Genomic DNA, 11,778 nt, shown 5'->3' on the forward strand with positions numbered 1-11,778 from the left:
AGAATTATAAACTCTGGACAAATTAAAAAAAAAAATCTATAAAACACTGGAAAGCGATCAAAGGAGATAGAAAATAAAGAGGATTTTATATGTTAACTAAATTGGATATAAATAAAATTTAAAAATAAAAAAAAAAAGAAAAGAGGATTCAAGCTATAGAAGGAGGAATCATACGGGTAAGATCCTCGTTCTGAGGGCACTCTCCAGGAAATGAGACTCGGGAGCATAAATTCAGGCAGAAAACCAGTGTTATACCTCATGCATTGAGGCAAAGTTGAAGGCTGCTAGACTGGCTGGATATTGAAGGAGCAAATCTCAGAGAAGAGATAGCCTGATTCCGGAAAACCAAATCTGCAAATAAATCTCTCCTATCTCTGGCTTACCCTCGAACCAAGTATCTACCCAGCACAGATTTCAGGGAGGCCATGGTGAAGAAGAAGAAAAAAAAAAAAAAAAACTTCGTAATCTCCCCGTCGGGGAATCGAACCCCGGTCTCCCGCGTGACAGGCGGGGATACTCACCACTATACTAACGAGGAAAACCGCGAAGCAGCCGCCAAAGTCATTGTTTACAAACTTACTTCTAACTTCCCAGGACACTTTCTTCCGTGAAACGTTACCGGCTGCTGGCAACGCTATGCCCTTTTTCCTGCCTCGACTGGCGCGTCGCAACCGACACATGCCGAATGCCCTACATGCAATCTACATTTTCTTGCAGCCACACTAAAAATTAAGAAACGGGTGGCTTTTAATACCACATCTCCTTTAGCCCAAGAGCTCCAAAATATTATTTGGACATGTAACCAATATGAAGATATTAAAATTTTTTTATACTTCGTCTTCAAACCAGTATGTATTGGACACTCAACAGACAGCAGGTTGCACACTCGGGCGTTAAATTTTCATCGGAAAAACTGGGTGGGTACTTAGATTTCATAACGTTTACAGTTGAAAAAGGGGATTCATATGCCCAAGTTGCTCCCAGCGTACTTAGACTTTCTTCAGTGGCTGAACTGGGTGTCCATTTATTGACCTCTGCTAATTATTTAGTTTACTGTCGTACACCTGCAAGCGCAGTTCTCCCGACGCACTCGCAGGGCAGCCGCACGGACCTCGCGCACTTGCACGCAGGGCCCTCCGGAGACGTGGCTCCCGGCGCTCGGCACTCGGTACCTGGCACCCGGCGTCGCGCAGGTTCCTCCAGAGGTGGCAGCGGGGAAAGAAAGGCGGGGAGGAGCGGCAGCCAGGAAAGAAAGCCTTCCGAGTCGGACACTGGACCCAAACGCGGCTGGGCGGAGAAGGGGCTCCCCAGCGACAGATGAGTCCGGGAGAGAAGGCAGTGCCTGCGGTTCCTAGTTTGGGTTCAGGCTTTTAAAAAAAAAAAAAAAAAAGGAAATCCCATGTGGCTTTCCTCGGGAAGGGGAAAAAAAGAAGAGCTGCGTTGGCCGGGAATCGAACCCGGGTCAACTGCTTGGAAGGCAGCTATGCTTACCACTATACCACCAACGCCGGCGTTTCTAAAGTCTGGGAATTTTCTATATAAGGCAAATGGAGGCTGTGGCTTCTTGGACCACGGTGTTCCACGATTCTGAGGTGCGTGGAGCTTTCCTTTAACGAGAATGGATCTCGGCCTTGCTCCTAGTCGATCCTCCAGCTACGGACAGGGACTGGAGGCCGGGGCAGCGCGGAGCCCAGCAGGAAAGTAGACGCCTCGCTCGGCCCAGGGATTTTTCCCGCCCCCTGCTCTCGTCCGCGCTCCCGGCTCTGCCACTGGGCTCGTCCCAGCGCTGGATCCGCGGGGCGTGGGATTCAGTACCGACGATTTGGGACGGAGGGTCTGAAGGAGACCGGCCGGCGAGGGGCCCACCCTGGCGAGATTCCGCCGCGCTAGAGGAGTGATTGGAGGGCTCAAAAGGGCGAAAGTTAAAATGGATCCTTACAGTTTAGGATGGTGAAGTAGGAAAGAGGAGTCGGAGACAGTTTTATTTTCCGTGCTTTGACAAGGATCCCATGGAGAGTTCTAATTTTATATAAAACAATAAATACAACTTTCATGTACGTTAACGTCGTGATACAGTACTGTGGAATAATACTAAAGGAAAATAAGACGACAACACACGCTAAGTCAGGATGGCCGAGCGGTCTAAGGCGCTGCGTTCAGGTCGCAGTCTCCCCTGGAGGCGTGGGTTCGAATCCCACTTCTGACAAAGTGGTGCTTTTACTTTTTTTTCCCACCAACAAATAGAATTGAATTCATGGAGAAGGGAGTATTGATTAATCGACACCTCTTTATCCTGAGTATCTACATATGAATATTATGCTTCATTGTAAATATGAAACAATCAATTTTTTTCTGTCATAGGCAGGAGACTGGTCTAGGAAATCAGGAAACAATTGACACTAAGATCTATCCCTAACTGAAAAAAAGTGTTTCTGCTTTAGACTCCGTCCTCTTGGTACCTATTTATCCATTCCTTTATCTAACAACAATATATTGAGCCCTTCCTATGTGCCAAGCATATTAGGGCAGGCCGTTCATCTGTCGCAGGGTGGACTGGGGAGACCCCTTGGCCCTGAGGCCTCCGCGCAGCCCCTCCCTGGGATGTCACCGCAGGCTCTTAGGCTCCTCCCAAGAGAAAAATTCAAGAACAGACCAGACACTTGTTGAGCAGTGCTGGAAAAGAGATCATTAAAGGGAGAGAGAGTGCACTCTCCAGATGTGAGAGCAGCCCGCTCAAGGGAGAGCAGGACCCAGGGTTTGGGTCTCTATCTTTCATCGACAGTTGTCTACCAGGCGGTGGAATATTATTTGGGGAGGGGATTTCTTTGGGAGCAGGGTTGCAGGCCTTCTTTGTCTTGGGCCTGTCTGATTTGATCCGGCTTTCTTCCGGCTTTAGTTTTGGAATGTTGCCAGGACAGGTATCTGACTTTCCGCATAGCTGACCCTGACTCCTCCCTTGCTGGCGTCCAGACGTGGGGTTGAAACCCGACTACCTGCTTGCGCTAAAACCACCACCAACTCTAATTCAGTAGGTTTGCTGTGTCACCAAAACCAAGGAAAATAAATCAACAGAAAAAATCTGGGAAAGTAATACAGAGGAAAGGTAAACTCGTGGAGTTGGGTGTTTCGAGAGCTCCTTTTTCCTGAAGGTCACAGATAAGATGCTTTCTGATAGGAGGAGGAAGTGGCTATGAAAAAAATCTTGTTGCCCTTCTGGGAAGAGGGACGAGCTGTCAAGCTGAATGTGTGAGGTTCACAGGTGTGAGATTGGAAGGATCTTTAGGTCAATTGGTGAAATTGGTGAAACTTCGCCGGACAAACTGCATTCTCTGCTATTTACTAGACCAGACCGTGACCTCAGGAAGCTGCCAGCAGTATAGTAAGTACACTGAGCTGGTGGGAGGCTTAGGTGAATACCTAGGGGCTTATTAGAAATGCAGGTCGCAGGCCACAACCTCAGACCCACCAAATCCAAAGTTCGTAAGGTCTCCAGGTGATGCACACGCATCCGAAAGCTTGAGCAGCACCGATCCAATTTAGGTGCCTTTGCACAGGCTCATCTTGAACTTGGACTACCCTTTCCCTTGCTTCTCACCAAGGCAGTTTCAGATGAGCACTCACACTATGTCAGACACCGCACTTAGAACAGAAGGTGTCTACGCTAAAGCCGATGGCAATGCATTCACAAGAGAGACATGTAAAAAAACAAAGTTGAACCTTAACCATGTGATCAAGGTCACAGTCCCACTGACCGAATTCATGGAGATGGGCACTTCTTAAAAATCTCAGTCTAATCATGAAAGAATATCACATAAACCCAAATCGAGGGACAATCTGCCAAATACTGACCAGTGCTCTTGGAAATGTCAAGGTCATGAAACACAAGGTTGGGAAACTGTCACAGATTGTCGGGAATGATGTACAAAACAAAGGCAAAAGAAAAAAATTAAATGTCCTTACTACCTACAACCCATTGATAAGGTCTTGAGACAGGCAGAGTTCCACCTTCCTCTGGGAGTTCAGCTGCCTTGAAGTTGACACTTTGCTAGGGGCAAAAGGCAACATTAGCCCAACCCCACAGGATCCTGTGTAACATATAAAAATTCTTTTGGAAACTTCATTTTCGCTGCCCCCCAAGATACATGTTGGCAATCATCCTCCAGGCATATGGCCCCCAGATATCCGAAGGGTCTCACGACTGAGTTTTTTTTTACTAACAGTAATAAATGACCTTTTCCTAAAAATAGCTAGCCCCCTCAAGGTCCTAGAAACCTTGTTTCCAACATTCCTTAGAGACTTCTGCTATCCCTAATCCCCTCCCAACTTGAACTTACATAATCAGTCACCTGTCACTACCCCAGGACAGCTTTCTGCCCACGGGTCCTGTCCCCATGCTGTAATAAAACCACATTTTTGCGCCAAAGACGGTTCAAGGATTTTTTTCTTGACCATTGGCTCTGAACCCCAACCCACATCAGGGAAGATATGATAACCAAAACCAGCATGGTATCCTGGATTGGCTTCTGGAAAAAAAAATTAGTGGAAAAACATGAAATCTGAATAAAGTCTATAGTTCACTTAACTGTATTGTACCAATGTCAGCTTCTTGGGTTTGATAAGTGCACCATGGTTATGTAAAAATCTTAACATTAGGGGAAGCTGGGTGAAGGATATATAGTAACTTTCTTAACGTCTGAGCCACCCAGGCACCCCTGGATATATAGTAACTTTCTGTAGTATCTTCCCAACTCTCTGTCAATCAAAAGTTATTGCGCAATAAAAAGGCCCTAAAAACAAAAAAAAAAAAAACAAAAAAAAAAACAAAAAAAAAACCCGAAATGAAAAACACTTGAAAGTAGCTGCCTGTGAGGAATTGAGAGTAGGGCAAGAAAATGCTGTTTTTACATTAGAGGGATTGTAGCAAGATTTCATTTCTAAGTAATGGGCATGTATTTTGATTTAATTTGTTGTAATATTTTTGGGGAGGAACTGGGTGACACGGTTGTTATTACACTAATCAAACTATGTTAAAAAGAAAACGACAGACCCAAAAACAAATAATCCAGTGAAGAAATGGGCAAAAGACATGAATAGACACTTTTCTAAAGAAGACATCCAGATGGCTAACAGACACATGAAAAGATGCTCAACATCACTCATCACCAGGCAAATACAAATCAAAACCACAATGAGCTATCACATCATGCCTTTCAGAATGGTTAAAATTAACAACTCGGGCAAGGACAGATGCTGGGGAGGATGAGGAGAAAGAGGAACATTTTTGCACTGCTGGTGGGAATGCAAACCAGTGCAGCCACTCTGGAAAACAGTAGGGAGGTTCCTCAAAAAATTAACAATAGAACTACCCTAAGACCCAGCAATTACACTACTAGGTATTTATCCAAGGGATACAGGTTTGCTATTTCGAAGGGGCCCATGCACTCCAATGTTTATAGCAGCACTATCAACAATAGCCAGATATGGAAAGAGCCCAAATGCATCCACGGATGAATGAATAAAGAAGATGTGGCATGTATATACAATGGAGTATTACTCGGCAGATGTGGCATGTATATACAATGGAGTATTACTCGGCAATCAAAAAGAACAAAGTCTTGCCATTTGCAACTACGTGGATGGAACTGGAGGGTATTATGCTAAGCGAAATTGGTCAGTCAGAGAAAGACAAATATCATGTGACCTCACTCATATGAGGACTTTTTTTTTTTTTTAATTTTTTTTTTTTCAACGTTTTTTATTTTTGGGACAGAGAGAGACAGAGCATGAACGGGGGAGGGGCAGAGAGAGAGGGAGACACAGAATCGGAATAAGGCTCCAGGCTCCGAGCCATCAGCCCAGAGCCTGACGCGGGGCTCGAACTCACGGACCGCGAGATTGTGACCTGGCTGAAGTCGGACGCTTAACCGACTGCGCCACCCAGGCGCCCCTGAGGACTTTAAGATACAAAACAGAAGAACAGTAGGGAAGGTAAGCAAAAATAATATAAAAACAGGGAGGGGGACAAAACATAAGAGACTCTTAAATATAGAGAACCAACTGAGGATTGCTGGAGGGGTTGTGGGTGGGGGATGGGCTATTTGGGCAAGGGACATTAAGGAGGACACTTGTTGTTATATGTAGGGGATGAATCACTGAATTCTACTCCTGAAATCATTACTGCACTATATGCTAATTTGGATGTAAATTTCAAAAAAAAAAGAAAGAAAAAAGAAAAACTCAACATACATCAAAAGAAGAAAGAAAGAAAGAAAGAAAGAAAGAAAAAGAAAGAAACGACAGGTCCAAGGTGGAGTCACTTATGCTGGGCCAAGTCACCAAACTGGGGCTTAAATCCTAACCTAATTGCAGTTTAAACCTCTCCCTGAAATTTAGTCTTAACCAGTCAGTCAGGAATTTTCCAGTCTGCACCAATTAGGGTAAGAAACCCCGCCCTTGCCCCTAAGGGAGGGTGACCTTATCTGGAGCAATCCTTTCTTTTCTTTTGCTAATAACTTGTCACCCCACCCTCCTGCCCATAAAAACCTTCGATTTTTGTAAAAGGCCTCAGAGTTCCCCTTGACTTGCTGGAATGGACGTTGCCCAATTCTTGAATCACTTACAAAAGCCAATTAGATCTTCAGAGTTACTCGGTTAAAATTCTGTCCTTTGACAACTATATACAATATAAAGATGTCTTATCAAGGACACCTGAGCGGCTCAGTCGTTTGGGCGCCCGACTTTGGCTCACGTCATGATCTCTCGGCTTGTGAGTTCGAGCCCCTCGTCGGGATCCGGTGACAGCTGAGCTCCTGGAACCTGCTTCGGATTCTGTGTCCCTCTCTTGCTCTGCCCCTCCCCCGCTCGTGCTCTGTTCCCCCCTCTCTCTCTCAAGAGTAAATCTTTAAAAAATTAAAAAAAAAAAAAAAAAAGATGCCTTACCAGGCATACAAGAAATAGTCCCCAAAGAAACTAAACCATTAACAACAGTCTCATTCAAAAGTAGATGAAGTAGTGTGTTTAAATCCCTCTATGGAAAAATAGATCCCATACAAATGAGAGGATCTGAAATGTTTTCCCAACACAAGACGATTTTCCTTCTTACACCCTGTGTATGTTTTTAAGGAGAGAGAGAGAATATGTTGTTGGAATGCTAAGAAACTATCTTGACCCTGTGAGTGTTAGAATAGGAAGTTACTTAAGCTCTGACAGGATACCTGGAGGCCAGCAACCAGGAAGCTGTGGCCGGCTGTGCGAAGGTCACAGGCCTGTCCAGGCAGCACTCCACAGGAAGCCCCATCAAAGCAACAGGCCCAAGTTGGCAGATACCCTAACAGGAAACCCCTGACCAAATTAGGAAGAAAAAGCGGGAAACCCTGCTTCCTGCCCCAAGTGATAAATATTCTGCCCCCTAGTTAACAACTGTCAATAAAAGACAGAAACCCAAACCCCACCTCTAGAAGGCACTCGCTCCCTCTCTCTGTCTCTCCCTCCACCCCCCCTTGCTAGCCTGCTCTCAAATCTCAAGAGTGTACTTTTCGCTTTAATAAACTTTTCCCACTTGTGTCACTCGACCGTTGTGTTGCATGTCTGTCCTTGGATTCATTCTTGTGACAAGACCAAGAACCTTTGGTGACTCCTTCAGGTCTGACTGGGTCAAGGCCCCGGGGCCCAGGGTCTCCCCAATTCACCCAGCAACATGAGTATCATTCCTCTTGGGAAGCCCAAGTTGGAAGTTGGGAGGAAATTCTGGGAAGGGAAAGTGTAATATAGAATGTGTATGTGATGTCATCTTTTCTGGGCAAGTTCTCTCACTGTGAAACCAGCATGGCCAGCACTAAGCCCAGGTGCAGGAAAAGAGAGCAGTTAAAAATGGGAAGTGACAAGTATGGGGCCAAGTGGGTTGTTCTGCAATCTCCTCGTCACCTGCAAGAGGCGCCCCTGAACCAACTGTAATGCAGCCTTGCTCTGGCCAAACCCGCCTGCAGTTCTGAGATAAAAGTCTATCTTCCCGTTGCTCACAGGAGAGACCCAGTGTGGACTGGGTTAATTGGGAACTAGCTGATGCGAGTTTATCCTTGTTCTTACATCGGCATTTGCTCAACTGGCAGTAACATTGAGCCCGAAGATACTTCCCAGCTTCAGCCACGTGCTGTAAAAAACATGTATCAGTGAATAATATAACTAATAAAAAAAATATATACCTTTTCTCTCCAACTGTGTTCTAGAGGAATAACATAGCCAATTTCACGACATATTGGGAAGTTTTGATAACAAGTAGAGTCACCGCCTGTTTGTGAGGTGACAAGGCACAGGCTCTAGAATCAGGCAGGACGGGATTCTCAATTCCAACCTGCCCCTCCCCCACAGTTAACAGCTATGCGAACTTGAGTAAATTGTTTAACCTCTGTGAACCTCAGAATCCTCATCTCCCCAAAGAAATAAAACCCTGTGATGTTGCCGTGAGGATTAAATTAGATTGTGTATGTCAAGTACCTGCTACATAGATGATGCTCAACTAAAATAATTAGTAATAGCTAATATTTGTGGCTCATATGCTGTATGCATAACTTTCTTTATCGTTTCTTACATGTACTAATTAACTGAACCCTCTTACCAATCCTGAAATAGGTCCTATTTCATCATCATCCCCTCTATATAGAAGGAGAGACCGAACCTCGGAGAAGTGGTTGTTTTTTTTTTTTATGTTTTTTTATTTGGGGGTTGGGGGGAGGAGAAGAGAGGGAGACACAGAATCGGAAGCAGGCTCCAGGCTCTGAGCTGTCAGCACAGAGCCTAATGCAGAACTCGAGCCTATGAACCATGAGGTCATGACCTGAGCCGAAGTCAGACACTTAACTGACTGAGCCACCCAGGTGCCCCCAAACCTTGGGAAGTTTAACTTCCACCAGATATAAAGGAACAGAGCTGAAAACCTAAGCAATCTGGTTTCAGTATTGCTATTATGATACAGGGCTGGCATCATCATCATTATTATTAATCATCACCCTTAGGGCCCATCAGAAGAAACCAGAAACTTCTCACACACAAGATCAATAGTAACTTTAATTACACCCCTAGATGTACTCTCCAGAGACAGGATACACTACATCCCAGAGTTCAGGACGTGGGGTTTATTCTCTAACATGACATGGATAGGGGCGCCTAAGGGTCTCAGTCAGTTAAGCCTCAGACTCTTGATTTCAGCTGGGGTCATGATCTCACAGTTCTCATGGTTCTCATGGATCGTGCGTTCAAGCCCCAGCATCGGGCTCAGCAATGGCAGTGTGGAGCCTACTTGGGATTCTCTCTCCCTCGCTCTCTCTCCCTCCCCCACATGCGCACGCTCTCTCTTTCTCTCTCAAAATAAATAAACAAGCTTAAAAAAGGAACAATGAATAAAGTAACTTGATTAGAGCCAGCTAATTATCATATAAACTATCTTGTCAGTGTATTAGGACATATAGACAGACAAACTAAACTAGAATCCCAATACAGGATTTTTTTTAATCTTAGGGTCACACGTGGGAACCTTGCTGGGACTTAAAATTTCTCTCCATTCTCTACTTTTCCAACTCTCATCTCCTTTCCTCTTGCAGCAGATAACTCACAGCTCACTCCTATCAGCCCTCAGACTTCAGTACCCACTGGACATGTCTGCCTCAAACTCTCCCTTAGCCTGTTTTCCCCTGTGGAAATCACACGCACAGGCTTGTGAGTTTTCTTCACTTCCTTCCTTCAGCACCCACCCTGACATTTTCTGCTTCTGAAAGCCTTGCCTCTTTATGTATTTAACTGGACTGAAAACCAAGGAGGAGTTTTAAATGTTTATTTCCATGTATGTTTCACAAAACCCATATATTAACAAAATCCATACATGCAGGTAACAACAGCACCAAAGTAGGCAAAAGCGATGTTGAAGTGCCGCACAAATGTTAATAGTGATGACTTCTGCCGGTCTGAAATGGGAGAGAAAAGGATTTTAACAAGCGACGCGGGCACAGGCCTCAGTGGTACACCACAGCGAGAAGAAGCTCTCTGATTGGAAGATTCCTCTGCACTCCCATTCTTCAAGTTCAGGGCAGGATCACAGAAGACAGAGGGCCCACAAGCCCAGGCCTTACCATCACAGATGACCTGCCAGGAGGGACCATTCAATCAACCTGCTCAGTGCGGAGGCCACTACCGGGGAGGGGTGGAGGGCTCCCTGGCCGGTGTCAGTTCCACAGCGGCTACCCCCAGGGACACGTAGGGCCTGGGGAAGGTGGGGTGACAGACTTTGCTCCAGCTCCCTCTTCTGATTCTCATAGTCCTCCTTCTCTGCCAGCTGGTTGTGCTCCGGCCAGGCAAGGACTTCCCGACACTTGTACTCTGTGCCTGTCCTCTTGGGAAATCTTCCCTTGCTTCCGTCGGAACTCCTTCCCGAGGCGGCTCACCAACCTGTCGTCGAGCCCTCCCCACCCAGCCTCAGGGGCCTCGAAGACACCCGCGTCGACAGCGAGAATGCATACGGTCGAAGGTGCTCCCCGCCCAGGTCGAAAATGAGCGCATTTTGCTCCCCCGCCCCGCGCTGATCAGCCCGTCGGCGATGGTGGCCGCCGTGGCCTTGTTGATGATCCGCAGCCCGTGGCGCCCCACTATGGCACCGGTGTCCTTGGTGGCCTGGCGCTGCGGGTCGTTGAGGTAGGCGGGCACCGTGACCAATCTCCTGCACCTGGCCCAGCACCATGGAAGAGACCTCCTGGGGGTAGGAGGATGTCTCCTGCCTCCGGGGGGGACACGCGCACCCAGGCCTTGCCGCCCTCCCTCGGCCCCCTGCAAGGGTCAGTGCTTCAGGTCCGCCAGCACCGCCGGGACCGCGAACCTGCGCGCGTGGCGTCCAAGCAGGTGGTGCGCCGGCCTCTTAGCTACGCGCGCACCAGCCGCGCGCGGTCCTGAAGGCCACCTAGCCGGGCGCTGGGCGCGTGCCCTGGTCGTGGGTGACTGGCAGCCGCCACCCCGCCTCCCTGCAGCACGCCGACCCACGAGCACGTGGGGCTAGGGTCGGTGCCCACGGCCACTTCGCTGGTGGTTTCTCGCGCTCCCGGGCCGCGTCGGACGCCTAAGCCCTTGGGACTCCGGGCTGCTTGGCTCGGCCTCCAGGAGCCCTTCATCCCGCACCGTCGCGCCGCCTGCCGGTTACCCGCTCCTGGCTCGGCGTGGAGGGGAAAGTTCCAGCTCCTCCCCGCCGGCCCGAAGCGAGATCCGAAACCACTTCAGGTCGCAACTCCCCACGAGGACAAATGCGCCCCCTGGATGGTTGATGAGCCGGGAGAGCCGAAAGCGTGTCATCGTCATGCCAATAGAGCCTCAGAGTCAGGACTTTAAATAGCTTTTGTTGTTGTTCTTTTTTGAGTCCTAACGTTCTCTGTCTTGGAACATAAAGACAATATTTTCAAGCTGGTGGCTCAGCGGTGACTCAAGCGGGAGCCTGATTCACATCGTGGAACGGAGCTCGGGATAGAGATGAAGCTAAGGGATGCCACCACAAGTCATAAGGCGGGAGCATTGGTGGTTCAGTGGTAGAATTCTCGCCTGCCACGCGGGAGGCCCGGGTTCGATTCCCGGCCAATGCATCGCAGCTTTTCGTTTTCTGATCCAGTCGTTTTAATTCAGTCTTTTTCTATTCTAGGATTTGCAACACTGAAATAACCGAAACCATCTAGCTGAAGACTGCATTGATTGGATTTGATTCCCCTCCTTTATCAAGTCCCTTTCCTCTGAAGGCCGAGGGCGGGGGCG

General features: G+C 47.5%; 1 long non-coding RNA gene and 4 other non-coding genes across 5 annotated transcripts; 2 read left to right on the forward strand and 3 right to left on the reverse strand.

Moving 5' to 3' along the window:
- Positions 1-466: 466 nt before the first annotated feature.
- On the reverse strand, positions 467-538 carry TRNAD-GUC (transfer RNA aspartic acid (anticodon GUC)). Its single transcript has one exon. It is a non-coding gene; the product is annotated as a tRNA-Asp (tRNA).
- A 486-nt stretch (positions 539-1,024) lies between these two features.
- LOC125925567 (uncharacterized) lies at positions 1,025-8,284 on the reverse strand. The gene is made up of 3 exons (XR_007458879.1): positions 8,202-8,284; positions 1,940-2,019; positions 1,025-1,367 (listed from the first exon to the last, which is right to left on the reverse strand). It is a non-coding gene; the product is annotated as an uncharacterized LOC125925567 (long non-coding RNA).
- TRNAG-UCC (transfer RNA glycine (anticodon UCC)) lies at positions 1,437-1,508 on the reverse strand. The gene has a single exon. It is a non-coding gene; the product is annotated as a tRNA-Gly (tRNA).
- On the forward strand, positions 2,124-2,206 carry TRNAL-CAG (transfer RNA leucine (anticodon CAG)). The gene has a single exon. It is a non-coding gene; the product is annotated as a tRNA-Leu (tRNA).
- A 3,257-nt stretch (positions 8,285-11,541) lies between the features above and the next one.
- TRNAG-GCC (transfer RNA glycine (anticodon GCC)) lies at positions 11,542-11,612 on the forward strand. The gene has a single exon. It is a non-coding gene; the product is annotated as a tRNA-Gly (tRNA).
- Positions 11,613-11,778: the final 166 nt, after the last annotated feature.

The sequence above is a fragment of the Panthera uncia genome, chromosome F1 (genome assembly GCF_023721935.1).
Source record: "Panthera uncia isolate 11264 chromosome F1, Puncia_PCG_1.0, whole genome shotgun sequence".
Taxonomy (NCBI): domain Eukaryota; kingdom Metazoa; phylum Chordata; class Mammalia; order Carnivora; family Felidae; genus Panthera; species Panthera uncia.